Source organism: Spermophilus citellus, assembly GCF_964194105.1.
Source record: "Spermophilus citellus genome assembly, chromosome: 2".
In the NCBI taxonomy this organism is placed as follows: domain Eukaryota; kingdom Metazoa; phylum Chordata; class Mammalia; order Rodentia; family Sciuridae; genus Spermophilus; species Spermophilus citellus.
In genome coordinates this window covers 148034842-148062505 of record NC_138183.1, presented here as the reverse complement: position 1 = coordinate 148062505, position 27664 = coordinate 148034842, and the positions used below count along the sequence as shown (strand labels likewise).

The following is a 27664-nucleotide window of genomic DNA, read 5'->3' as shown; positions in this document are numbered from 1 at the left end:
AGTCTTTATCCACCTTGCTCACATCCTTGGTTTAAGCTATAAGATGGTCTTTGACTTAACAATCCTCCAAGTTAAGGCACTTTGGCTCTGCAAAAATGGATGCACATTCAGTGCAAACTCTTCTTCAGATTTTGAATCTTGATCTTTTCCTGGGTCAGTGATCTGCAGGATGATCCTCTCACCATGCTGGACAGAGCAGTGAATCTCAGCTCTCCATCACTTCTGCCATCAACAAGGGGAAACCCCAACACTATGGTGCCTTGTGTTGCTAAGGCAGAGTGTGCGGCAGGGTAGATGTGTCCAGTGCATCTTGGACTGGGGATATTTCAGCTCAGGAGGGGATTATTGGGAGGTCATCCACGTCCATTGAGGAGAATCTATGCTCCGTTCTGCCTAGGCGTCCCCTTGGGTTTTGAGGACCCCTTTCCCATCTCCTGGCCTTCCTTTTCACTTGGTTTCTCTTTCTGGAGGTGTGGCAGGCAGAGTCCAGATGCAGTTGTAACATAATTTGTCCAGCTTTACTTTCCGTGCCCTTCCCATAAGCATCCTACCGTTGGCAGCTCTCCAGGCCATACATGGCCAGGTTCTGACCCCAGGGCCAGGTGAGACCATGGAAGTCTCCACACCCCCTGGATGTCCAAGCGGCCTCTCTTTCCATCATTTCTCCAGTGGCTGAGCAGATCACGTCTCAGCTTGGTCAAGCTTAGGCTGAACATCTAGCATTTCACCTGACCTGCAGGACTCTGCTGTCCCTCTAGAACTCACGTCACTCCTGCCCTTGCCACGTGGATCTTCTTCAGTTTCTTAAAGCTGCTCTTGGTTCCCCGAAGAGACCACCTCCTCTAGGAAGCCTCCTGACCCAGGCCCGGCTGGCCCGTTACACATCCTCGCTCTTCCCACGTCCCCTGGGCCCCTCCTTCACTGGTCTCACCACGGCTGCACCTGCATAGTTAGGTGTGTGTGGTGCACTGTCTCCCCCGACCAGAGTAACAACTTCGAGAGCCAGGAGCACGTCCCCTTGTTCACTGGGGCACCTCAGGGCCTGAGCACCCCGGCTTACAATAGCGCTCTATCAGCACTGGAGCGAATAAGTTCAAGTGACATCCATTGGGATTAATTTTCTCCGTCTCATACCTGTGGTTATTATGTTTCTGTTATCTGGCTGTGCTACTAACTGGTGAAGCTGTAAGTTACCGGGGACAGTATTTTCTTTATCACACTCATTTAAAAAAGAGATATTGTTCAGGAAACATAAAATTTGCCCTATTAAAGTATATAGTTTAGTAGTTTTAAAGCATATTTATAACATGTACAAGCAAGGCCTCTATCTGATTTCAGAACAATTTCATCACCCCCCAAATAAACCCCATCCCCATTAGCAACCAATCTCCATTCCTCTCCACTTGCTACCAACCATTAATCTGCTCTCTGTCTCTATAGTTTTGTCTATTTTGGACATTTTATTTAAATGGAATAATACAATATGTGGCCTCTTGTGGCTATCTTCTTTCACTAAGTAAGCATAATGTTTTTAAGCTCTATATATGTTATAGCAAGCTTTAGTACTTAATTATTTTTTATAGACAAATAGTATTCCACTGTGTGGCCATATCACATTTAAAAAATCCACTCATCAGTTGATGGACATTTGGATTATTTCTACTTTTTGGCTCTTTTGACTAATGCTGCTAGGAACATAGGTGTAAGTTTTTGTGTGAATGTTTTTGCTTTCTTGGTTATTCATCTCTATATATGTATGTATAAATACAAAGGCTGGGTTCTGTGATAGATAACTGTGTGTTTTAATCAGCTTTTTTGCTGCTGTGACTAAAGGACTCAACCAGAATAATTACAGAAGAAGAAATTTTTATTTGAGGGATCATGAATTCAGAGGTCTTAGTTCATAGAAGACCGGCTCCATTCCTCAGGGCTCGAGGTAAGGCTGAGCATCATGGCGGGAGAGTGTGGCAGAGGGAAGCAGCTCAAAGGGTAGTCAAGAAGCAGAGAGAGAAACTCCACTTTCCAGCTACAAATATATCCCTCAAGCCACGCCCTAATTCCCCACTTCAATTAATCCCACCAGGGATTAATTCACTGATTGGGTTAAGACTCTCACAACCCAATCATTCTCCTCTGAATCTTCTTGCAGTGTCTCACATGCGAGCTTTTGGGGGACACCTCACATCCAAACCATAACGCTATATTTAACTTTTTTGTGAACTCCCAAACTGCTTTCTAAAGACAGTTTTCCTTTTAATTAATTAATTAATTAGTTTTTATTTTTTGCAGTCCTGGGTATAGAACCCATGTGTGCTAGGCAAGTGCACTACTACTGAGTACCACCTGCAGCCTTTATTTCTACATGAAGGGGTGGGCTGGTTTAGCAGTTCTTAATTTTTTATTTTTATTAAATTTTGATAAAGAACCCCTTTAGAAACACACTAAAACCCAGGGAACCTCTTGCCAGATAAAAGCATGTTTGTGAATATGCATGATTTCAGGGGTTCAAGAACCATCTGAAATTGATGATGGGTTCCCATCTTCTGTGATTACAGCCTCACACATGGATGCATTTTAAAGTTAGATTATTTTGCTAAACATAAAACTCCATTTACATTTTTTTTTGGCTTTTGTACATGGATATGGGAAATAGATAATTTGGTTAATGAGTTCTGATCCATGTTCTGATTTTCATTTGGGATCGGAACATTCAGCAACCAATCAGTCGCTTTAATTTTTTCCACCCACTCTGTAATCATCTGATTGATGTGCAGTTACCTCCCCCTGATCTGACACACACTTCCCCTTCTCATGTTTCCCATCTGACGCCAGATAACCTTCATTTTTTCCCATTTATTTTGTGTGTGTTGGCCACTGTTTGATATAATTATTTTTGCAATCATCTTCTATTAGGTGAAAGAATATTGCAGTAGAGAAAGAAGGAAAAAGAAAATAAATGCCTTCCTGACAAGTTCTAATATTTTATGTTCACAAATAATCTCCCAATATCAGAGCAATAATATTATTTTCTCAATGTGCATTTATTAAAATGTAAAGTAGCTCCGTCACATTGGGAACTAAAACCCTTGCATTACCTTGGCCAGAAAAATATCACTTATTTATTTCAGATTGCATTTCTGGAATTTTAATATTGTTGCTTTTTCTCCCCCTCCTGTAGCCTTTATCTAGCAGGGGGTGAACCTGACGGGTTGATTTCTAAAGAGGCATCGCTGAATGCTCAGGGCCTTAATTTGGTTTTACGAATTGCTTTTGGCTCTTGATTTACGATGAGGTTCCTTTCTGTGTAATTCTCTTGGCTGAGGAAAGGAGGAGTAGGAGAAAAATTATATAAGTGGAAGAAACGATTTATAGTAGGGGGGTGGAGAGAGAGAAGGGGAGGGGAGGGAAGGGGAGGGGAGGGGAGGGGAGGGGAGGGGGGATAGTGGAGAATGGGATAGACAGCAGAATACATCAGTCACTAGAAAGGCAATTTGTAAATCAATGGAAATGTAACTGATGTGACACAGCAATTTGTATACGGGGTAAAAATGGGAGTTCATAACCCACTTGAATCAATCTGTGAAATATGGTATATTAAGAACTATGTAATGTTTTGAACAACCAACAATAAAATAAAAAAAAAGACAAATCATTCAAATCCAATGTATGATGGAAGAATGGAAATGAAAACTTTATTTTATGTACACATACTTGTTAAAGCAATAAGGAACCAAAAAATTAGCTGCCTCTAATTTTTATTAAACTTATTTCTTACAAAAAAAAAAAAAACGAATAGAGGTCTCCCTTTGTGGATGGCATTTTGACACCACATTTTAAGACAGAATATAGCTGGTGAGAGGGAAACAGAGAAGACTAGAAGGAGGGTTACAGGGCTGGGAGTGTAACTCTGTGGTAGAGCATGTGCTGAAAGGGCCCCAGGTTTGATCCCCAACACCAAATAAAGGAATAAACTAAATTCAATTTAGGAGAATTAGCATGGTGAGTTTTAGGGTTTGGAAGAATTATCTCTATTATCTACTTCTCTATGACGTCTAGTGACGCATGCTTAAGATTTCAATTCCAAGTCAGAATGTTAATTTCTAGGTAGTGCCAAAGACACTTGATTGAAAACCAGAAGCCAGGAGTCCTAATCTTGTTCTCTACTCTAAGTAACTTTGTGACCTTGGACAAATCACTTCCATTTTGGGGGCTGTTTTCTCAAGTGCAAAAGGAAATACTAAGTGAGGATAGATGGGTTTTCATCCTGGCTGCATATTAGAATGCCCCAGAGAGCTGTGGAAACTATACTGATGCTCAGGCCCTTAGATCTTTTAAATCAGAATTTCTTTGGGGGTGGGTGTTGGTGTTTTTATCTGAGACACCTCGATGATTCTCTTGAATCCAGGAGTGAGCACCCGGTCCAGATAATCTCATGCGTTCCTCCAGATTTCTGTTCGTCTGGAGGGTGTCTCACCAGCTGAGGTTGGTGAGATATGTCTGCAGACAAGTGAAGCCACAGTCACAGGGTTGCAATCTGTGCTGGGGGTTGAGGTGCCCCCCTGGGGGACTTTAGGGATAACCTGGATGGAATTGAATTTCTCTTGGTCCCAGACCTGGGTTGGATCAGGTAAATCTTCCTTTCTTTGTGGCCCCATGGTGCTGAGAAGATGGATGAGCTGGGGCTGGTAAAATAGCTTTTGTTCCTTGGAGAAAGGCAGGTGGAGAGATAAGGCAGCCTTATTATTTTCAGACTGGAATGAGGGATGTTTAGCATAGAAACCAGGGGACTTAGGGGGACGTGATTTGTGGTCTTCAAGAGGCAGAAGGACTGTCAAGAGGTAGAGGGATCAGAGTGATTTCAGATGCTCTAGGGATGAACGAACCCAGGCCAGTGGGTAAAGTCAGGGGAGCAGATTTTAGTGCATTATAAGGAAGAATTGGAATGTTGAACTGTGCTCCTGTATTCCCTGTGCATACCTCTGTCTTAGGGTCTGCTTTTATGACCATCTTTTCTACATTGAGACTGTATTGTTCTCATCTCTGTATTCTCAGCACCTAATCCAGTTCCTGACACAGTCTTCAATAAATGTTTATTATAATTTCTGTGATTCTTAATTGCTCTCATTAATGCCCACTATGCAAATCACTTTCCTTGCTTCATCTCTTAACCCTTCTAAAGCTTTCTAAGGTCTGTACATTTGTTAACCCTCTATGGTGAAGAAAACTGGAGCTTAGGGAGGTTGCAAAAAAAAGAGTAAAAGTCAAAGCCAGTAAGCAGCAGAGGTTGGATGTGAGCTCAGGCCTGCCTGGCTGAAAACCCATGCTCCTGACCATTGTGCTACCCTGCCCGCCAGGACCTGGGTGGGCTGTCTGGGGAGACAGAGAGCTCTCCAGCTTCACAGGAAATCCAGTTGAAGCATATTTGGTGATTTGCTTGTGCCATGGCAGTGAGTGTGGACTGAGTTAGAACAGTCCCTCATGATGATAAAGCCAGAGGCTGAGCAGATTTTTAAAGCCAGGTCACCTGATTACTGTTTCTATCAGCCCTGTACCCCAGGCTCCACCAGCAAGGGGCTGGCTTGTGGCTGCACAGCTCTGGGATGACACTGCTTTCTTGACAGGGACGGTCATCTGTAGGTAATAGGTATGTGGCCTTCTTGGCCACCTGCCTGCATTTCTCATTAAGTCCCAAGGTGACATGTCTGGGGAGCACACTCTTTTGTATGCCCCTGGCGACAGGACAGGATGGAGAGAGACGTGCTGGGTGTATGTTTGTGTGGGGTGGGCAGATGCATGACTGCTCTGGCCATGAAACATCGTGTTAGCATCTCCCTTCATTTCACACAGACAGTGATTGCATTACCGCACAGCTCAGAGTGCATGGCAGAGGGCCGGGAGTGGGCACTCCAAGGAAATCTTTCATCAAAGTGCTGGCATAGCCACAGGCACCAAAGTCGTATTACTGAGATGGCGTGGCCAGTTAGTGGGTGGCTGCAAAGGGACCTATGAAAGGGAGGTTTGGGAGAGGGGCTGGACTGGCCATGGAGCCACAGGACAAGGAAATGCGGGATGGGGAGCAAACAGGGATGGGAATGGTGAGGTGGTGAGTCCTTTAAAATGGCACATCTCCTAAATACAGTCCACATCATGGCTTACCTAGAAAGAGGGCATTAAGTCAGAGTCCAAGGTAACCCTTCTGGTTGACATAGATGTGTTGTAGAAAACTCTTTCTCTGGAGGGTGGTGGGAGTGAGGAAGAGGGAGCAACAGTGGAGAGATGGGCTCTGGAAATACTGTGCCTCATCCCATTTGTTGCTCATAAACAATACAGACAGGAGGTGATGTGATTCTTGTTTTACAGATGAGGAAACGGAGACTCACAGGTGTTTCCAAGATTCAATTTAGAAACTAGAATGAGCAAGGCTTACCTAAATATGACTCAAAGACTTGTACTCATTTCACTCTCTCAAGCCATCTTCAGGTCTCCCACTAGGGCAGGCTGCGCTGAAGTTGGGGATTTAGGAAGGATGCTGTCACGAGCAGACCGAGCTCAGTGAGTTTTGAGGGGAAGGCCACAGGTCCTAGTGTCCTGCTAGACTGAGGCTGCAGACTCAACCCACAGAGCTCGAGATGCTCCTACTTGCAAATAGGAAGGGAGTTGTCAACACAGATGTGGACAGAGGGCCTCCCCATACAACTAAATGGCAGGCTGTGAAGAAAGATGGTCACTCTCCAAGGTAACTCTGAGAGGAGGGAAGAGGGGATCACTAGAAATCTGGGGCTTTATCTAGGGAATGGGATATGCAGTACAGAACTTCGAGGCTGGATAATCATTTTTATTTCTGTTTTTCAAAATTTACACTTATCTACTCACAAAACGAATTTGAAAAGGCAAACTATTTTCTCAGGAAAATAAAAGACACCCTCTTAATAGCTTTCTTGCTTGAATATTACCAGGAAATCATCCTTCTTATCAATCATTGATGGGTTGTAGAACAAATTATGAATACATAACTACAACTGCCATTCATTAAATCCCTAGTAGATATTTAACATCATGTTAGGCACACTGCACATATTGTCTTCATAAATATTTCCCACAACTCAGCAAGATAGGCATTTCTATTCTCATTTTTTCAGATGTAAAAATTGAGGTTGAAGGAGATTAACTGACTTTCTTAGAGTTCTGCCATATATACATAGTGAAACTAAGATTTGAAACCAGGTGTGTCTGACTTCAAAGGTAGTTGTATTAGTCCATTTTCTATTACTACAATGAAATACCTGAGTCTGGGTGACGTTACAAAGAAAAGAGATTTATTTAGGTTATAGTTTTGGAGGCTGAAAGTCTAAGATCTGGCAGCCCCATTGATGTGGCCTCTGGTGAGGACCTAAGAGTGAGTGGTCATGACTGGAACATATGTGGGAATGAGAGATCACATCATGTGACAGGAAACCAACACAGTTCACTCTTATAACAATTGGTTCTAACAAGAACTGACTCAGAATCCTACTGAGAACTAAAAACCTTCAACCAGGCCCCACTTCCAAAGATTTTACTACCTCTCAACCTCTCTACACTAAGAACCAAGCTCCCATATGGGAGCTTGGGGAGTAAGCTCTAACCATACCCATCCATAGCAGCAGGTGCTCTTTCCTCTCTGTGACCATGGGGCTATGAACGTGTGACTATGAAGCTGGAGTGCATCTCAACTTACCTATTTAATGCAAGGAAACTTTCCCAGCCTCCCTGATAGGGCTGTGCCTTGATTAACCCACCTCTGCTAATGAAAAAGTCAGTGATTACTCTACAAGGCAGCAGTTCCACTGTTGGATCCTCTGTTTGTTCATCCAAGGAATATTTAATATATTTCCACTCTCTGTCAGGCACTATTCTAGAATCTGGCAAGCCAGACAAAGGCCTGGTTCTCTTGGATCTTGATTTCTGTTTGGGGAAGCAAGCACTAGAAAGTTTAGCAACAAATCAACAAGGGTTTCAGGTGGAGACAAGAAACCAGAGTGGTCTAGTGAGCCTGGGCATGGGGACCACTTTGGATTGAATACTTAGGAAAGATTCTGCTCAAGAGCTGACAACTTGGCCCAGACCTGAATGACAGGAAGGATACACCATCCAAAGATCTGGGGGGAAGGTCATTTGAGGCAAAGGAAATAGGAGATACCAAAGCTTTGAGGCAAGGCTAAGTTTGGCACATTAAACAAGGCCAACAGCCCAGAGAATGCAACTGGGGGAGGACGGGAGAAGATGAGCTCAGGGAGGGAGGTGGAAGCCAGATGGTGCACAGCCCACCTGCTATTGTGAGGGCTTTGGATTTCATCCTAAGTGTGGTGAGATGCCATCAGAAGGGTCTGAATGGAAAAGTGACATAAGGTGATTCTGATCTTAAAAAAGATTCTGGGTAGAGATTGAATTGTAGGAGGTAATTCAGATTGTTGGCAAGATTGCTCTCTTTCCTGCTGGTCAAATGTGGTTCTTTTAGTGATGGGTCTTACAGCCCAAACCAACCAAACCAAAGGCTACTTACTTCCCTCTTCCATTTTTTTTTCCCCTAACCAACCATCATATTTCCCTGTAGTTCTTTCTAAATGTCCTTTGTTCTTCAATTGGTCCTTGGATTCCACACCTACCATCTTGGTCATTCTTCATTGGCTTATCTCTTATTTGCCCATGTTAAAATGTGGCACCCACTTTGGACTAGCCCAGAATTCTGAAGGACTCTTCAAGGATACCCAGTAATGAAGAGTATCAGACTGTCTTTAGAGGGGAGGCTTCTTAATCTGGGTCTTCTGGCCCATGGACGGGTCCATCCACACACCCTGTATACAATGGTATATGTGTAGGTTGTGTCTGCACAGCCTTCACTGAAGTCTCAAACAGACCCTCACCCTTGAGATTCACTGCCCTAGGAAGTTAAATTAAGGGATTTCTATACTAAGCAAAAGCTACAAATTAGTCTCTCTCTGGTCCCACATTTACTCTTTTCCTGTCTGCTTCAAATGCCTTTACAGATCTTTTGATCTCCTCTTCCTGCCTCATACCCCACTTTAAATTCCTTCCCTAGCTCCTTATACATCCTCCAAACCCAAAGAAGTCAGCTTCTGCTTTCTTAGAGCAGGCGCTGGTGAGGAAGGCTGTCCCCAACTAGCGGGATGAGAACATTTAGAGAAATGGGTACAGGGCCAGAGGGTTTTTTTTGTTGTTGTTGTTTTTGTTTTTGTTTTGGTTAGTTTCTTTTGTTTTCCTTTTTCTTTTCTGGACTCAGCTCTTCAGAACTGACCTGTGTTCCTCACTTGCAGACTCCCAAAGAGCAGGACACAGAACCTGGTAAAGACCTTGAATGTAAGCTAATGCAAAGGGCAAAGTCATCTCACGAGATTTATTATTCATTTCCCATTGCAGTTAATTTTGGCACCTTCATCAGGGTTTAAATTCTAGTACCATATCATGTCAAAGGAAAAAAGTATTTGATGTACGTGTTAATTACTGCTAAAATGTAGCTACTTAAATCAAGAGTTTAATCTTCATTTGACTATTCAGAACAGCTCTGAGCGGGGGATGGGGAGAGCCCCTTTTGATTTGGGTTATTTAAATAGGTGATGAGAACTTCAAACAAAATGGCTTCCTATTTTCTAAACCAGCGTCTGGATGTCTTGCAATTAGTACCCAGCTGAAGGAAAAATAGTTAGGAAAACCAAGTTCCTCTAGGAATTTCCAAGTTTTTGCCTTTTCTATGAAGCTGGGAGTTTTTTTTTTTTTTAATTTTTTAGTGCATTATAGTTATACAAAATTGTGGGTTTATTTTGACATATTTATAAATACACATAACATAATTTGCTCCATTTCACTCCTCAATACTACCTGCTTCCCTCCCCACCTCCTGAATCCTGATCTCCTTCCTTGACTCTATTGGCCTTCCTTTTATTAATTAATTTTTTACTTGGTACATTATAGTTATACGTAAAAGTGGAGTTCACTGTGACGTATCCACACATGTACATAGCATAGTTTAAGAAGGTTCTGAAAAACAATTTCATGTGCTCAAAAGACTTGAGATTGTATGATAGTCTAATAGTCAGTGATATCTTAAAAGCATGCCAGAGGCTTAAAAACTAGATCCATGGAGAAAATAATTTGCTATTATTTAAAAGCACAAATTGTCAAAATGATACTAGTCTTGAATATGCTCTTTGTAAGACACATCTTGGATGAATCCCTAATGTGCCTTTTTTTTTCAATACTATGAAACTATAAAACCCATCAAAACACCAAGTTATTTACCAAGTGATTAAATCATAGTCATTTGTTATAGTTTTACAAGAACATTGTTTTCTTGGATTTCCAAAGCTTTATTGCTTCAGATATAACACTTTGCTCCTAATAATCCCTATTGATTTTATTATATTACCTTATATTTTTATATTTGTTTTACTGCCTTGCACTAAACTCGAGCCTTAATGTGCTATATAAAATGAGATATATCATCATGTTTCTCAAACCTTCTGAAGATAATGATCTTGTCCAACATGGATGAAAAATGCTCATTTCTGGATGCTGACAGAGGTGGGGATCTGAGGTGGAGAAGGTACACTGTGGTCTCTGGGACTGATGGTTGTTTATTTCTGTGCTGTTGAGGTGCTGTCCATGTGCTGCGTGGATGCTGATGGGTGTGGTCATCGTTTTCATCCCAGATTAGAGGAGGAATTTGGGATCGAATTTGCCTCACGATTTTGCCACTCTCCCTTGGGGTTTGTGACTCACACTGCATCTACAAGATACTTTGCATACAGTAATTGCTCATTTGCTAAGCCAGCCTGCGGAAAACTTGATGTTCTTAAAAAAGTTATCTGGAATCTTTGAGTACTGTTTTAGTACCTTTTTCCAAGGTGCCACCTAAATATTGTTAAAAATGGTGACACATCTCATCTCAGGTGGAACCTGGCATCCCCATTCTTAAAATAAAAGTGTTGGGGTCTGCAGGAAGAGACTCAGGGTGCAGGTGGGGGAAGAGGAGCCAGTTCTGTCTCAAGTCTCTCAACCAGCTGGAGGAAAGGCATCTTTATGTAACTGAGGGACTGAGGGACACCTGAGACCACAGTGAGATCCCACACACTCTCATTAGGTCTTTGCACAAGTGACTTGGCACTTTCATTATACTTTAGAGGGGACTAGATTCTTGGCTATTCAGAAGGCTCAGATTCCTAAAGGGGAAAATAATCACACAGCTATACTTTCTGTAGTGCTCACCACTCTGCTCCAAGTGCTTCACCCATCCTTCCTTTCCATCCTTCCACTGGATATCCTAAGGCAGATACTATTATGTGCTTCAACTGATGATGAAGAAACTGAATCACCAATATGGGAAGTCTTTTGCCCAAGGCCACACAGCTGTAGTGAGGATTGGTCCCAGAATATGCATCCAGCCAATCTGACTTAGAGTCTAGCTGCTTAATTAATGAACAGACATATCATATTGGTAATTAACAGAGAATCACACACTGTCTAGTTTGATTTTCCCAACAACCTGTGGTCCCATTTTAGAGATTTCAGAAAAAAATTCATCATGTGTCGAAGATGATACAGCTGAAACTCACCAATGGGATGGTTTCTTCCTCTCTTCTACACACCTAAGTGGGTGGAAGATCTAGAAACATGCCCCAAGGAAGGGAAGTCAAAGGCATCTCTGCATAAAGACTGGCTGTTTGCACCAGATAATCTGTCCCCTCCCTGATGGTGCGAAGACAAGCCCCTGGGGTCAATGTTCAGAGCAGCAAATACTCTGTCTGGATTAAGTGCAAATGCACGGAGGGAACTTCTTGATCCTCTGACATCTCTGGGCATCATGTCCAACATGCCTTCTCTGCTCGATGCCCCTTCACTATCATTCCAAGTCCTTTGAAGGAAGAGCTATGTCAGTGTGTCAGTATTCTACCATGCTCACTGCTTGATGTGCTGATGAGGTTTTTAGCCACTGGAACGATCAGCAAAGCATCTCTGTGACTCCTGAATGGCAGAGGAGGAAGCCAGATCAGAGCGAGCAAGTGGGAAAGCACAAGGGGCCATAGTTTATGGGCCTGCGAGGAAGGAGAAAGGGTCTCTGTGGTCATGGCCAGGCGGTGTGCAGGGCATGCCCTCTTGCTTTCTTAAACTTAAACAACAGGCCAGTCAACAGAGGTGAAGAGAAAGCCACTGGATAAACATTAAGATAGAAAACACAGACATACATTGAAGGCCCTCAGAAAAGTGAACAAATCAAACATAGTAGTCCCTTTCTACTATGTAGAAAGTAGTCGTCTATTCTCCCAGTGGGAGGTGTTGAACCTTCCATTGAATCCAGCAATAAAACGCATGCCTCCCCCTCCCGGATTAGAAGGCGCAGGCAGGTAGATATGTTAGCCCATTGAGAAATTTATTGTGATCAGTTCCTGAATTTATTAGGTAGTACTTGTCCTGGTTAGAGTCGGAGACAGAGCAACTCAGACAAGGAGAGTGGAGAAGCGTGTCTCTTCATCAGCCACAGCTGCTTCTCTGTCTGTGTTCTGGGAGGGACCATCCTCACTGGTGATGGATGCAGATTTAGTGCTTTGAGTTCCCGGGAGGACAGATCAAGCAACCAGTGAGGCAAATGGTATTTTGGGTCAAATCAATAGGAATGAAGAAGTAGGACACGAAGGAGGGGAAGCCAGAGTGAACGATGGGTGGGTCAGAGAGTGGTGGGAAGTTTACTGCTGGGGTCATCTGTTATTCTCCCTAAACAGATTATTCTCTTCTCTTCTCTCCTGATTTCCATTAGGAGGAAAACAAAACCCAAGGTCTCTTCCAGAATAAGAAGCATGAATCACTTACACCAGGAAGATGAGGAAAGCTTAAAACGCAATGCTAATTGAATGAGCAAGAATTAGTGGTTCATTTCTAGCAGATAAACACACGCATGTTTGGGTGTAAAAACCTTAGTCTCCCTTTCCCATTCTGGGTGCTTTCAGAGTGGGTTCAGAACACTCTCTTGTGCTATTCACCTGACAGATTAAGCTCAGCAGAGACAGGCTGCCTGGGCATGTCGTGTAATTCAGCATTAAGTATCCTATTGATTCACTGAAGTTCTGCCATGGATGTTAATGGAGACAAATATTGTGGCTGTGATTTTTCAAAGGGCTGAGTAATTCCCAAGCATCAATAACATCTGTCATGATGTAATGCAGGGCGACCTCAAGATGTTTGACTTGAAGCCACCCATGGAGGGTGGGGCTGTGGGAAGGGTCTCCGGGGCACTGACCCAGGGTTTGGGGAAGGAGCCTGCACTTTCTCAAGGCCTACCAAGGTCAGGATGGTGAAGACTGGTGCTGGAAGTAGAGGTGATCCGTGGACAGCCTTTTCTATTCACTTATCACAAAGGTCACTGATCATTGGAAGGCACGGGCATCCCTAACTTTCATCAATGATCTCCCGGTACCCATGGGAGGGGACAGATTCTCTGGTGAAACAGCCAGTCTTTATGCAGAGATGCCTCTGACTTTCCTTCCTCGGGACATGTTGCTAGGTCTTCCACCCATGTAGGTGTGTTGAAGAGAGGAAGAAACCATCCCATTAGTGAGTTTCAGCTGTATCATCTTAGACACATGATTAATTCTTTCTGTAATTTCTGTAATCCCATGGGTACTGGAAGGTCAGACTCTTCCCTGATTCAGAATACAGAGTGCGTTTCCTCTCCTATTTAGCCAGAAGTTAAATATCCCCGGTATTTATTCCTGATAATAATGCAGCAGAACTACTGTAATTCTAACAGTTTCTACCCTGTGTCCAGCTTGACTAGAGCAGGTGACCACTTCAGTGCATGATTCTAGTTACTGTCTTCAGAGAATTTAAGTGACTTGCTCAAGGTCACATAGCGAGTTGGTCACAGACTAGGCTAGAATCCAGGTCTCAGGATTTCTTACCCAGGTCTATTTAAAAAAAAAATTTTATTGGGGTTTGAACTCAGGGTGCTTTACTATTGAGCCACATCCCCAGCCCTTTAAATTTTTTTTTTATTTTTATTTTGAGACAGAGTCTCATTAAGTTTCTTAAGGCCTCCTTAAGTTGTTGAGGTTGGCTTTGAACTTGCGATCCTCCTGCCTCAGCCTCTCTAATTGCTGGGATTACAGATGTGCATCACTTCGCCCAGCTACTCAGTTCCATTCCTAATCACCTTTTGGTAAGATTTCTGGAAACCATTTGAATTTATGGCTAGAAATAAGTGATATTTCCTTCCAAAAAAAGTCTCTGTGAGAATCTCAGGGTTGGTAATTGTCAGGAATCAATTACTCTCAAACAAATCCCATTTCAGTCAAATTCTGCAGGCTGCCCCATCTTTCCTAAACTCCAGTTCATTCTCTATAATGCTGCTCACATTATCTTGCTACAAGACAAATCTGATCTTGTCACTTCTTAGCATGAAGACCTCCATCAGCCTCTCTCTGCCGGCAGGATAAACTCGACCGGTACATTCTCTGCCCCCACTCTGCAGTCCTGTTTCCAGCACTCTGAATACTGCTGACCGTTTTATGCCCTTTCATCCTCTTGACACTTCATACATGGAATTCTGTGTCTGGAATATTTCTTCATTACCTATTGTCCAGGAATTTCCTATCCATCCTTCAAGAGCCAGTTCTCTTCTGCCCTGCCCTTGGGAACCGCCCCTGCCTCTTCTGTAAAGTTATGAACAGTTTCTCTGCTGAGATCCCATAGAACATCACTATCTCTGTATTGCATCTTATCCTGACAGCTTTCCTATGATGCTGTATTTGTTTTCTTGTCTTTTTCCTTTGGAATTTGAATTTCTGTGGTCAAGGAATGTGCCTCATATAGATATAGATAAAACACACACACACATATATATGTACATATATATATATGTACATATATATATATATCTTATATTATCTTGTATATTCCTCTTTTTGTCACACAGTAGGTGCCTATATGTGCTTATTCACTGAATGGATAAATGGGTTCTGTAACAAAAAACCTAAAAAATTGGTGTTTCTGTAGTTCGAGGTGTAGGAGCTACCCTCAGGTGACTGAGACCCGTGGGAAGAAAGACAGTGTCTTAACTCAGAAGCATGTTGGGGCCTTTGGAGAGGTTTGGTGGGGCTAAGTGGGCTCTTTGACCATTATGTCCCTCGAAAATAGAGACCCTGAACAACAACCTGCCTCCTGTGGAACAGAATCTGACAATCTAACAGAGGAAGGAGCATGCTAACTTTGACAAGCATCAGGCTGGTGAGCAACATGGATATTCTGGTTTTCAATAACTGTTCGGCTATATGACCAGTCAGAATGGGCACAGGCTGTAGGGTTACAGCAGAGTTATGGAAGTGCCCCTTGTGCCAGGTGTTAACTCTCCAGTTGCTGGACAGTAGAGGGTATCTTGGAAGAGGGTCTGGGAGGAGGAAAAGAAGCAGTTCGGGTGAGGGGGCTTAGAAGAGTGGTTACTGATTAGCCAATGTGAAAATATTTCAGGATTTTTCCAACCAGCCCTGGTACTGCTGTACTGGTACATGCCAGTCATTAAGGGGCAGCCACAGTTTTTAACCCATAGAGGAAGTTGCGTGTGTGTGTGTGTGTGTGTGTGTGTGTGTGTGTGTGGAGGGAGGGGGAGGAATGAGGCAAAACTTTTCTAAGAAGACAGAGCTTTTCATTTTTAGTTGTATTTCAATATTAAGAGAAGGAGGAAGAGGTGAGGGAATCTCAGGCGAGGAACTGAAGGAACCCAGAAGTATGCATGGCCCTGTGTGGGAGAGGTGATGGTACGGTGCTTTGGGATTCCTGGGAGAGATGAGGAAGGAGAAGTAGCCAAAGTCCAGTTACGAAGAGCTCTGGAAGCTGTGTTGCGGTGTTGTCATCTTGTCTGTGATGCCACAGGCAGCCCTCTAGGCAAAACTTATTGCTTGGGCAAGCTTCAGGGTGGCCCTTGCTTGGACAATCAGTGACTCTGTCTTCACCAAATCTGAGGATGTCACTAGGAGATGGGAACAAGCTTCTCCTTAATTAAGAATGTCATGGTGGCTCCCTGGCTCCCGATGACTGACGTTGCCCATCCAGCTGCCATGTGGCCCATGTGCCCTACCACGGTACATCATCTCCTAATTAACATGTCTTGTCAGGTCCAGCGGTCGGCTTCAGTAAACATGCTCTGAGCAGCTGTCACTGGGACCCTGCATGGGGCCTGCTGCCTCATTAGCTCGAGAGAAGGGAGATGGCATTGGTGGCAGGGGGAGGGAGAGGAATGCTCTATGGGGGGTGTTGGCAGGATATCAGATGCACAGAGAGAACACACAGGGTCCAGTGGAGGTTTGGGCCTTGTTTTTTTTTTTCTCCTTGAAGATAGGGTGGATGGCAGTGTGGTCAGAAAGACAGTCCAGAAACTGGAAGCCTGCCTCCTCATTCTGTCTTCCCCATCATCTAACAAGGTTCAGCGTCCTCACTTGAGGAACGGGAATGATCCCGGCTCCACTGACCTCTGAGATTTGTGGTGTGGGTCTAATGAAACAATGGACTAAATTATTCTTAGGAATAAAACTCATAAAAACAACAGAAATAAGGCCAGGGCATGTCTACTTTGGGGTGTCAGGGAGCATTCTTTGCTCAGGCAGGACTGGTCTTGTGAACACGCCTCCCTACCCTTCCAGATCTTCCTACCTGCTTCCTACCCACGTTGTCTGCTCACTCATCAAGCATCCTACAATACGGCCCCAACTCACTCCCTCCTTGGAGGCCCAGCCCAGCCTCACTTACTCCACAAGAAGGAAAATGAGATCATCCAGCAGGAAATGCTCTCCTTCCTCTGGCTGCTGGAGAATCACCCTGGCAGGAAGGACGAGCAGTGCCTCACCTCACAGATGGTGTAGACCTGCCTTAGTCCACTGTCCCATGGGGTTTTGAGCACATATCTCAACTTGGAATCCACAGAGCACAAAGTAGGCAGTGGATAAATGTCTGCTGAGCAGTGCAATGCGACCTCTTCTCGCAGCTTCATGATAGTGGTGGGTGAACTCACGGTTTCTTTCAAGGATTATTGCATTGCCAATCTTTCTATGGTCTTTTGGGAACTAACTCATGTCTTCCTTGGGACAGGGCAGATCTGTTACCTCTTTGTCCCAAGAAGAGACCAGAACCTTTTTGGTCTTTCCACCTATATTGCAAGGTGATATACTGAGCCTCTCTATCTCATCTTTTCCTGTATTTCTTTAATAATCAGATTTCTTGGACAAAACCTCATCTCTATTGCCCTCTCCAGAAGTGCTGCCCCTGTACTGGGTCTGTCCTGGGTGAAGTCTGAGCAACTGAGATGTTGTTAAAGCATCTGGCAGCAGCAGGGAGGCCGACTTTCCGGGCCCAGCAGAAGCACCAAACCCACACAGTTTGTAAATCTTTGATAATGAATGTTTAAAGGGCACATTCTAATGAAGGGAACCAGAATGACTGTCCATGAAATGCAGGCTGAAGATTTTAATTAAAATGCTTCTGTGTTTTTAGTTCTCCTCTGCCTACTCCCCTCCACCCCCTAAGATGCACATGTCTTACTTCTGGACCAGGCCTGTGCAAAAAGTGGGCATCTCATATTGCTACTTCTCTTGGGTGTGGGGGGGATTTGGTGCTCTTCTTTGGCATGGGTACATGGTGAAGGCTTGGTTTCACAGGGAATGTGCACACATGGGTGGAGGCGGATCAGGACTCTGTTGCTCAAGCCAAGCAGATGTCCATACCCCAGGAAGCACAGCAGGGATCCAAGAGTGCTCATGAATGAGTGGCAGCTGCCAGCCTCATGAGCTTCCTGTGGTGAAGCTCTGGGGTGAGGGATGAAGAACCAGCTGAGGGACTTCTGGGCCAAAGGGGTGTTTCTTGTGCCTTTCATGATACTTTTCTTTCCAAATGGCTAAATGGAGTGGGGAGCCAAAGCAGCTGTGAGAGGGCTTTGCACTGTTGTCCCTGGGGTGGGGTGACTACTCACTGGATGCCTTCCATTTGCTTCTCCAGACCCATGTCCACCCTGCCCTGCATCCTGGAGTCTGAGCCATGTGATGTCATCAGGGATGTCCTTACCATAGGCTTCTGATTGGTCTTGACCAATGAGGAGGCCATGGCAGGACATGGGAGGAAGTAGGAAGATGAGGTTGTACTACCTTCACCTGGCTCTTTGTCTGAGGGACATCTCAGAATTGGCTGTGTCTTTTGTTGGAAGCACATAGTTCCTTGTTGGTGTGGCTTCTGCACAAGATGTTCTCCTTTCTGGTTCTGTTCACTACTCTTGCCCCTCACCACTGGGGGTGGGGTGGAAGCTGCCATTCTTTTGAGCACTAGGATGCTGCTCTATTCCATGTGTTATACTCCCCCCACCCCCTGGGCACTACCTAGTAAATAGTCCCTCTATTACTCTCTCCAGATGACCCAATTCAAGAGTGTCTTCTGTTTTCTGCCAGGATCCTTATAGAATTATCATCATCTTCAGGCTACTCCTTTGCACCAGACACATGGTCAGAGGAGGCATCTTGTAGACTTCAGATTATTCCCTGGATCCCAGCTTTGATGCAGAACAGTCTTATGAGTGATGAAACTTCCTTTTCCCATATAGATGAGTTGGGTTTGCAAAAGTGCTAGTGAGTTTGCTTCCCAGGAACCAATGATAATACTTATCTAGAGATCTGTGCTGGGTGGAATAGAAGTCTTCTAAGTGAGTAGAGTAGGGGTGAGGTGGGAGTGGGGTTCATTGTTTCTCCAAATGTTTTCAGCGTGTCTATGATGCTATTTTTATTTTATGAATAAGGCCACTATAGTTGAGTGATTTGACCAGGATTTAATGAGGCATGCTTTCTCCAACTAATATTCAGCAAAGAATTACAGTGGATATTCTAGAACAAGTGATGGGAATCTCCCTCTATTGTTCATTGTTCCTTTTGTTATTGGCCCTATTTGCTATGAGATCCTGAATTTCAGGTATATTGATGGGGAAGTGAGTAGGGCCTTGACTTTGAGCTGGGAAGGACTCCACTGAGGTACAGCCTGCCTGTCAAGCTCTCAGACTTTCTTTTCCAATGGTGGTATATTTTCCTGCCTCTACCTGGTGTGGACCCTTGAGCCAATTAACTTGACTTAGCAGATTAGTTGTCTCCTGTTTTTGCTTCATTCCAAGGAGCTGAGCTTTTAGAAGAATGCTCCCTCCCAGCCAAAGAACTTGTCTTTTAACTCCTCATTGGCCTTCTTGTCTGATATTTTTACTTGCTGCTCCAGACCCCACAGAGTAACAGATTTCAGTGAGCACTACCACCCACAAGGTGAGCTGTGCTCTCTTGAGTGACACTGTGGCCAGCTGCTCTGTATTTGTGTTGCTCCACTATGTCCTCTTCCTTTCCACACTAACCCAAACTGAGAAAGATACTTTTTCCTAATACATTTTGCCTAAAGTGTCAGGTTTCTCCCTTGCCCAGGATTCCCCACACCAAAATATTAACTGAAGTTTATCTCATAATGATCCAGTCGTTTCTTTGTTTTCACTCTCCATTCACTTGTCTGTTGCAATCAGTCAGTTTTCATTCATTTGCTCATTCATTCATTCCACTATTTACTTAGTAACCCTTAGGTGCCAGAATTTGCAAATATCAACTCCTTTCATTCTTACAAAACAATGTGTTTCATGATTTTGGCCATGTTACATGCAAAGAAACTGAGTCAAAGTGACTAAGTGGCTTGCTGAGAGTCACAGTTCAGGCAGCTGGTAAATGTTGGATCCAGGGATTGAAGCATTAGCATGTGAACTCTCAAACTCCAACTCAGTGCTAGTCACAATTTGAAATTTTTCATATGTAGGATTAGAAGGCCCTGAGCAGATTCTGTCTCTCCTCCCTGCAAACCACATGTCTATTGGCTCTGCTCAGAACAGGTACAACTATGTGTGTAGGAAATAGAGAAATGGGAAGAGACAAGGGGAGAAAACTCCAAGAGAGAAGAGTGGGGTGGATGTAGGTGGAACCAGTTCACCCTGAGATGATTTGCATCTGTAGCAGAAGGGAGTGCATGTCACTGCTGTCACAGCCTTTCCCTGTACTGACATAATAACAATCCCTTACTTTTGTTAGCACTTTGTAGTTTTCAAAGCACTTTCAAATCCATTAGCTCGTTTTATCCCCACAACAATCTTGCAAAGAGGCAGCAATTGTTACCCTTGTTTTGCAGATGAACAGGCTTGGAGGCTATGTGATTTGTCCCAAGTCATGGAGCCTGGATGAGAACCTGGATTCCTGACTCTTGCTCTATGGTGTGTGTGCTGTGTCCCACTTTTTCTTGCACCACATTCTAATTTCAAGCCATTTGAAGGGAAAAAATGGCTTTCTAAACTCCCTCAAATCAATTACTCTTGGATTCCAGGTCACCAAGATTATATAGAGCAGTGATTCTCAAATTTAATTTGGTACCAGAATCAGCTGGAAGACTATCACAAAAGATTTCTGGGTCCCACTCCTATAGTTTCTGATTCAGGAGTTCTAGGTGGAGCCATGAATCTGCATTTTTACTAAGTTCCCAGATGATGTTGGTGCTGTTGGTCCAGGGACACACATTTTGAGAACCCTGGATGTAGAGTAATGCCTTATGAATATTTAGCTGGATTTTTTTCTTACTCAGGCTTATATTCTGGGCTAGAGAAACTCCAGACATAGAGAGAACTGCTCTTTGTGTGTGTCTCCCTGAGGTGAGCAATTTGTGTGTGCCTTACTTCACTGACTGAGGGTTGTGTGGCCCAGAGAATGTTAAGAAAACCTCAGGCTTTTTGGTTCATACATACAAAAAGAAAATGTCCACACATGTGATTATTAATTTGTTGTTCAATTAAGTTATGATCTCTAAAATTATCACAATATTTGACTCGGAGGAAAGCAGCATTGAATAGCTTGTTCCACGTAATGTGTGAATAATGTAACTTTATTACTTTTCTCGCTAGTGAGTAATTGTGACTGACACATTGGCAATAACACAGATTACCTTCCTACCCTCCCTTCTCCCTACTCTCGGCACTGAGCATATACTTTCTTGTCTCTGCTTTTTTCTTGCTCACCCTTCTCCCTGCCACCAACCCCCTTTCCTTGTGCAGTTTCTTTTCTGTCCTGCCACAGAGCAGCCCTGAGGAGGGGGCAGTGGAGTGAGGGACTGTGAGTAGCATGGCCAGAACTTGGTGGGAACCCTTCTCATTCATATCCCATTTATTCCAAATCCCTGATATGCCCCGTCAGGAGCAGGGAACCTACCACTCAGCTCTCCATTTCATGAGTTGACCTTGGAGTTGCTGTTTCTGTGTGTGGCAGGGTCCATGCATTCTGCTCCTAGGTAGGACTTTCCTTATTTTCTAATCCCTTTTCAATCCTGAACCCATCTTCTGCCTCCAGCTATTCAATTCTGGGGAAGTCTTACTCATTTGAGCCCCTGGTTTCTGTCCCCAGGCATTCTGGGCAGTGAGGCTGCAAAGGGCTGCCGTCAGCACCGGACAGCTCCACAGCTGTTTATTTTCCCACAAGCATCCTCAGTCTCATGTTGGCTGCAGGGGTGAGGAATATGCTGACGACGCCCCATCAGTACTTATCTCCCTATGCCCAGCCACTTGGAGTCTAAATTTTTTAAATCACCCTTTAGCTGCTAAAATCCAGTTTAAATATTATCTTGTCTTCCTTTCCATCATCCATCAGTGTATATTTTTGTACCAGCATATATGTTTAGTTAGGCAGAACCTGGGTGCTGACAACTTAGCTACCACATAGACATAAAAAAGATAGGAAGGATGTATCCAGCAGGGATTTCATTTCACATGGTTTAGTCATGTTTCTGCTGCAAAGTCCCTGTTCAGACACCATTTCTTGCCTTCTTCCACCTCCTTGGAAAGTACTGTCTACTTTACATGAATCAGAACTGCGCTTTGGGGAATTTTCCCCTCTTCTTCTGAGCTCTGGCCTGGGGATGTGGTTTAACTCCTTCCCAAGCTCCAGCTTGAAGGGAAAAAATTCTCTTTTTTTTGGAGGCAATACAGCATTAAAGGTCAATTTGCATGTGGACGGAGTGTGTTCTCTATCTTGCTCTGTTTACAGGTACTTAAGGCTCTGGGTAGGGTGGAACCAGATCATACTTTAGCTTCCCTGAGTGGTGAGAGCAGCAGGAGCTACCAGTTGAGCATCTGCTTTGTACCAGATTCTGTGATGTGCCTTTAATGTGGATTATTTCATGCAGTCTTTCATAATAACTGAGTACAGGAGGTGCCATTGTTTCCTGCCTTATACAGCTGACCAGTGACAGAGCCAGAAGTCTTCACTCTAAATCCAGTACCGTCACAATATCATAGTTTCCACCCCTGGGTACACCTCTACCTTCTCATCTGGGTACCTCATTAAGCTGATGTGCTTAGAAGATAGAGCCCAAACTGGGGAGGGGGCAGATTAAGTCTCTGTGGCATCCAGAGGAAGACCATCTGAGCTGGAGAGGCTACCAAGACTTTGTGGAGGAAATGAGGTTTGACTAGTGTTCTCCAAGTTGGAGGTTTGCCTTTTCTTTCTCAAAAAACATTAAAGGGATTCAAGTCTTTTGGTAGCATTGCCCTGAGTACATTGCAAAGAGTATATTGGGTAGAACACAGTCCACCCCCCCCCATCAAGCCCTCCTCACACCCAATTTCCATCCTGCCTGCACAGTTTGCACCTTGTTCATAAAATATCATATTTTCGAAAAAACAACACTTCTGGCCCTAGACTATGGGTCTGGGCCCTCTTGGCAGCCTTTGCTGGTGCTCTCCCCACTATGCATTGCCACCTTCCTGGTCTCCAACAGGGCTTGTTTCACAAGGGTGAGCCAGGAGAAGCTTAGGGAAGAAAGTCCATATATTACCTCATTTGTCCCCTAGCCATAGCTAGCCTACTCAGAATTGTTCTAACTTCTAACTTAACCCTAACTTTCTCCTAGATCAGGAATAATGCTTGTTTGAGTGGATGAGCACAAAGAACACTTTTAAAGGCCTGACCTTTTGCAGCTCTGCTCAGCAAGCAGGATTGAATCTTAAACTTGGTTCCCAACAAGAGGGTCTGTAGGAGGCCAGGCAGAACATCTCTGCCTCTAGGCAGGTATAGCAAATGCATATGTCATTTGCTGCAGAAGGGCTTCTGCTCTAAAGCCCTTCATTGGATAGTTCAGTGCCTCCCTCAAAGGCAGAGAGGCATAGTCCTACTGGGTCCAGAGCAAATCATTGTCTTTAGTTTTTTCCTCCCTTGTCACATGTAAATGAATGGGGATTTCATTATGGCTTAGGGGGAGCAGAGATGCTTCCTCATTAAAAAGGCTGGGCTGATTAGGTGTCCCTCTGGCTCCTGAGATATGGGAAGCTGGGAGGCTGAACAGTGGCTGATGGCCTGGAGAGGATACTGGAGGGGTGGGAAATGGTCAAGGTTGGGTATATACCCATAGAGATTAGCAACTCAGATTGGAGTGACCAGAGATCTTGGGTCAGTTGTTGGACAGATCTAGGTCCAAAATTTGGCTTTGTCACAAATGGGATATTTGGTTAAGTCTCCAGATATCTTATCTGTAAAATAGGGATGAAATTCCTGCTCTACCTACCCCAGGGGGTGGTTTTATCTGAAGAAGTGGTGGGTATGAAAATACCTGATAAAGAGCAGAGTGGGGCCTAGATGAGATGCCTCATCCTTCTCCTCCAAGGTGTCCACCTTTGTTTCTCATTCCCAAGATGAAAACAATAAGGAATAACTGGTTATTTGTAAATCATAGAAGGCCTTCAGGTGGTGGGAGGGATCAGTGAAGGAAGCAATAGGATTCCTCTAAGACTCCAATGTCCCCAGGTCAAAGACTGCTCCCCAAAGCAGGCCCTGTTAGTGTGACAGACATGGGGATATGTCTCAACTCTGTCAATTATTATTTTTAGAATTTTGAAAAAAAAACCACATAAAACTCTGAATTTCAGTTTGTGAAACACAGAAGTAGTAACAGCATAGCACTGTTTTTAGATGCTCAGGATATTCCCAGGGCATCTACCCAATAAAGTGGGCCAGTGTTGTTATTATTTGTATTTTTGGATTAATTATCTTTGTTTACTATGACAAAATGCCCATTTCAAAGAATTAGGGGGATAAAATGAGGAGACAGGTAAGCAGCACCTGGCAGATAAATAATGCCCTATAAGTACGCATCTTTCTTTTTATACCTTTTGGAGCTTGTTCTTTTGAGAACTCAGTGATGCCCAGATATTGGAATTAACCCCATGAGAAAAAGGTATAAAGCCACAGGCTATGTGGGAGCTCTGCCTTCACAGTACAAAACTCATCTTGCCTCCTAGATCTTACTTACTGTCTTTGTTCTGCTATCTTAGCACACTGTCTGCTCTTCTCCCAGCACCCATTACCTGGCTGGGCCTTCCTTGGTATCTGTCTGGGCCCTTGATTTGCTGCTCATGGCCTTAGTCTGATGGGCTGAACTAATCCCTTTGTGCCTCCTCAGATCTGTGGAGGGTACAAAAATAACACCAATTGGGAGTCCAGATGACCTAGCCTTGAACTTGAATTCTGGTTTACCTGCTTATTGTATAACTTTAGGCAAGTGGTTTAATGTCATTGGGTCTCACTGATACATCAATAAATGACATTGGCACCTACATCATGGTATTACTGAGAGATAAAAGAGAAACATGTGAAAGTACCTAGGAAGGCAAGGGCTTAAACAGCACTAGGATATTTTTCTTCTCCTTCCCCTGGTCTTCAACACTACTTAGAAACAGGGCAGGGCAGGGTGGTGAGTTGTTCCTTCTTCAAATGACAGAGCCCCTATTCCCCATTCACCCTTATCTCTTCATTATACTCTGGAAAACCCACATTAAAGTAGATTTCTTAGCTGGACCTATTTTGAAGGGCAAGGAACAGATTATCCTTGCAGGTGTGCTGAGTTTTGATTTCCATCTGGACTGATTTCAGAGTAACTGGGAAAATTTAGTGATTTAGCTGCATTAGTGAATTCACGTTGCAATCACTATCTTTTCCCTTCTCCGTCTGCATGCTCTAAACACCATTGTTAGCACTGCCCGACCCTCCCCTGGCCCTTGGCTTCATGCTCCCACTCTTCCTGCTGTAGATGTCATACTTCCTCCACAGCACTATGGGTCAGCCTCTGGATACTCTCCTATCTCCTATCCAAGCCTCTTCCCATTTGATTATCCATAACTCCAGCAGGCAAACTTAACTAGCTTGTCCTCTTGAAAATTACACACACATGAGTTTTTTTCAATTCAAAGAAAAAAGTGAATCATGTCTAAATAACAGACTGCTCATGTTATTTTTAATCAGGGCTGATGAAATCCTGCTTGAAGAGTGGGGGACCTATTTTTTTTTTTCTTTTAGGCTGGATGCCTCTGCATATTGGTCACTTTTTTGTGGGGGGCAGGGGTGGAAATGAGGATTTAACCCAGAGGCAATTAACCACTGAGCAACATCCTAGCCTTTTATATTTTTAATTTTGAGACAGGGTATCACTAAATTGCTTGGAGCCTTGCTAAGTCACTGAGGCTGGTTTTGAATTCACAATCCTTCTGCCTCAGCCTTCTGAGTCTCTGGGATTACAGGCATGTGTCACCACACCCAGCTCTGATTTGTCACTTTAAAAAGGAGGGTTTTCCTCAGGAAAAAAAATAGTAAGTGATTTCATCTATGCATTAATCATTCATTCATCCATCATCCATCCATCCATCCATCCATGTTTACAAAGTGCTGAGCCTAGTATGAGGCTTTGGGGATATGCCTATGGTTGGGAAGACTGGCAAATAAACTGATGATCACTGTGTGGTGTGAAACATGCTAACAGCACAGTGGAAGCATGAGGAAAGATAACTAGGTCAGTGGGAAGAATGGGACCACTTATCTTAGGAAGAATACTTGCATGAAAGATTGAAGAACAAGGAGAATATAGCTTTACAGTTTGCTTTTCTTGGTTTATATATGGTACCAAAGACAATAATCTGTGTAATCTTATAATGTCTTTACCTTCTCAAATTTTGAGGAGAATTATAATGTTTTGGGAATAGAGAGCTCAGAATAGGAAAATAACAGACTTTGCTTTCGGGTTTAGTGCTGACTTCTCAGAATCCAAGAATATAGAACATTTATGAAATCCAACATCCTCTTGATGAGATTTTCAATGCTCTAGAGATTGGAATAGAAATACCTTGTTATTCTTAAAGAACCAAAGCTCCATGATGTTTCTTTTTGTTCCATGACCTGTTGGGAAAACTCTTGTCTGTCTTCTGGCTGTGATGGAAGTCAGTCTGTGTAGGTGATCCAGGGACTCTCACTATCCCTGGTTTAAATAAGTCCAAGACTATGAAAATTATTCCATACTCTATCCTGTGTCTTCCTGGGCTCACAGAATCTACACAAGACTTAGAAACCATGACTCCATGAAGTTGGAACAATGTTAACAAACAACTAAAGTGATGAAGGGTAGCCATCTTGCCTTAGATGGGCAAGGGAGGATGTGTACCATGGGGTGGCATATTGATACAACCTCTTCTTATCTTTCCTTTGCTTATCCTACACTTTCCCACCACTGCAATCATTTGTGATGAGTTGTGGTCATAGATCAACTTTGGTGAGCCGGGATTCAGACTAAGGACATGAAATTCACTTAGCATAGGAACCTTGGTAAGAAGGTTGCTGCTGTGGCAGAGGGGACCACTATGTGGAAGGACTTAAGAGTCAGGTGGTGACTGAGGCATCACCCAGTGCGCCCCCCCCCCAGCCCAGTGACAGAAGGCATAGTGTTTAGATATTGTTTAATTACCTAGCTCCTTTTCTATACTGAGTAAGCTTTGTTTTGCTTACCTCTGTATCCCCAGGGCTTGGGACAGTGCAGTTTAATGACTTTGGGTTGGATGAATTGAGATTTACAAGTAATATGAGAGAAATGTCCATTTGTCCTGCTGCTGTCTCTCAGCCATGGGCTGGGCTGCCAAAGTTTGCAGCCTTTTTGTGACTTGGCCAGCCCCCAGTCATCCTAAAGCCCATCAAGAGAAACACTTCAGTGCTAATGGATCTGGAGACTTAAGCTCTGGAGGGCCACCTGTCAGATGAGATTTGCCTTCAAAGGCCACTGGCTCTGACCTTTTGGTAACATTTAAAAAAAGAAACCTATGTATTGACTGAATCAGTCCTATATCCAATGAAGGTCTAAGCAGCTATTTGTACTTCTATTTGAATTTCTTGCTTCTTTTCTTTTTCCACTTCTGGGTAAGCATAAAGGAAAAAAGTTCTTTTGCTTGACCAAACCTCATTTAAAAATTGTTTGTATTTTTTTTAATGGAACCCAATCCCTTAAACCTTTAAAAGTAACCTCCACTGAGCTCAATAAACCATTTCCAATGTGGCAGCTTCTAATCCAGGAAAGTTCAGAAGACAGATGCTAAACAACCACCAATTGCATCCCAGGACAGTTGCTGGAAAGTCTCAGGGTTCTGCAAGCTGGAGATGTGATCAGCTAATCCTGACTCTGTTCTTGTGTCAGCTCTGCTAGCTGGCCCAACTGTGCAATTAGTATTCTCCCTGGTGTTGATTTTGTTCAAATATATTGGGCCCATCAATCACCCACT

The 27664-nt window shown here is 43.7% G+C and overlaps 1 protein-coding gene and 1 long non-coding RNA gene across 2 annotated transcripts in view; one reads left to right on the top strand and one right to left on the bottom strand.

Moving 5' to 3' along the window:
* LOC308641652 (kin of IRRE-like protein 3) overlaps positions 1–27664 on the bottom strand; it is a gene marked incomplete at its 3' end in the record, with an annotated part of 378090 nt that overhangs the window by 89441 nt on the left and 260985 nt on the right. The gene's annotated exons all lie outside the window — the stretch shown is intronic.
* Positions 1–27664, top strand: part of LOC308642010 — a 45370-nt gene that overhangs the window by 2928 nt on the left and 14778 nt on the right. The window contains exon 2 of the long non-coding RNA XR_014020481.1: positions 1811–1936. This is a non-coding gene — a long non-coding RNA (uncharacterized lncRNA). The remainder of the gene's footprint in view (positions 1–1810; positions 1937–27664) is intronic.